Source organism: Frankliniella occidentalis, unplaced genomic scaffold (assembly GCF_000697945.3).
Source record: "Frankliniella occidentalis isolate FOCC.00 unplaced genomic scaffold, Focc_3.1 Scaffold492, whole genome shotgun sequence".
Lineage (NCBI taxonomy): Eukaryota > Metazoa > Arthropoda > Insecta > Thysanoptera > Thripidae > Frankliniella > Frankliniella occidentalis.
In genome coordinates, this window is record NW_026267610.1 from 27,891 (window position 1) to 29,891 (window position 2,001).

Genomic DNA, 2,001 nt, shown 5'->3' on the forward strand with positions numbered 1-2,001 from the left:
TGAAACAAATCACAGCGAAAACAAATCACAGTGAAAACAAACCAGTGGCAAAAATCACATCACACTTCATGTAAAAAAACACACATACCTATTACACTGGAAAAAATCAGAACAGACATTTAAGGAAAGTAAATATAGAGATACTTTTGTTAAAATATCACATCACACTATCACGTTCATTCGTAAGTCTTGGGACACTTACATCTACACAAATCACAGCATCCGAGTACCTTGCAACTACAATTTCCCTTGCACTCAACCTTGCATCCGCAGCGAGTCAGGGCGACACTTCTTTCCGAAAATTGAGGCTTTCTTCGCCACGTTGGCATGAAGGTGTTGTCTTTCTTGTGATAGCCCCACAGCAACGGGTCTGGTAGGTTTTGATTTGGTGTGAACAGCTGATCCCAAACTGTGAGTTGGCACACAACTCGAAGAATATGCAGTTCGAGGGAATCCTCACATGGTGGAATGTTCTCCGCTGGTCGATTCGTCGACGAAAACAGGCCTCGTCTGCACGAAGTGATACTCTTGTATCGCTTTGCCCTGCCGGAAAAACAAAAGGGTCGAGTTATTTTTGCCTCGAAGGGGGGGGGGGATCATCTTACAACGAATACGAATAACAGTCAAACAAAATAAACACTTACGGGCTGTACATGGCAATGACTAGATCTGACAGCACAGAAAAGTCAATCTTGCCTTTACTCAAATCAAGAAGTGAGCGAATAGCATTTGGCTGCAACTTGAGTGCGTCCCAGGCTTTCGTTTTTCCAATGCCGTGCATTTGTTCAACATTGTCACATCCACTAAAGGCGTGAATCGCAGGCACAACCAGTGACTTTTCCGGACCTGTAAACGCGAATATTTTATAATTTCAATACATTTATTTTTTCAAATTCGCTAGAGCTAGAAATATTTACCTAATGCAGCGCTCAGTTCATGTTTTGCTATGAACCGGTGTTCCTTGCTCGTAAAGCGGTGTATCCATAGCTCTTTCAGAGCAGGTAGCTGAGGAAAACAAGCGCATGCCAGAGCCACAATATCCGTGTCATCGGCTCGGATCAGGACAGTTGCTGCACCCCGTCGAACTGCGTCAGCAACGTGCACGAACACACGGGTGTCGGCCTCTTCATGATTGCAAGGGGCGATGTCGGACAGGTCTAATCTCTCAGAGTTCGTGACAACTGTGTCGCCCTTTGTCACATACAGCTCGATGTTGTTTGAATTGCAACTAGAGATAGATTCCGCCAAAAGCTTGAAAAATTCTTCCTTGTTGTCGGAGTTGCGCAGGAATGCAGCCCATGCCTTTTCCTTGCCAGGCATTTTAGTGTCTGGCTCAACTTTCAGACGTGGTCCTTCACCGCGCCTTTCTCTTGTGCAAGACTTAAGGCTGCCTGCGATGTACCTAAAAATAGATCGAAGGCAAACATGGAGACAACAGAAAAAAATTGCACGTTCATAATAAAAACCAAACAAAAAACCCTGATGCTTACACATCGAAAACGACATCAAGTCGAGAAGTATCCAAGCTCTCTCTTGTAATGTAGGGCAGGAACACATTTTTGGTATAGTCTGAGAAATATACGGACAAACCCGGTTTGAGCATGTGTATCAAAGCGGCACCATCAATGATTTTGCAATCAACCACGGGGCATCTAGATGGTGAGGCAGGAATGTCGGGTGCTAAACACTTGCTCACTAGATCAGCCTTACTCTTGATAGCCCTCATTTTTCCGTCTTCTGTAGCGAGGGCAGGAGGGAACTCGTGGTTTTCATGAGAGAAAAAGTCATCGAGCTCGGATGGTCTGTGGTTACTGATAGCAACCCACATGTGGCTGAAAAGATTCAGGTCCCTCTTTAGCGATTTCAGCTGCGCTTTGCTCTTATCTTGATTGGTCGTCTTTGGAGAGTGTGAAAATGTAGCAAGTTGGTTCTTAGAGATTTTGTGGAGGACTGGAACCTTTCCACTTTGCAGCCTTTCCTCACAGAAAGTCAGGTATTGCT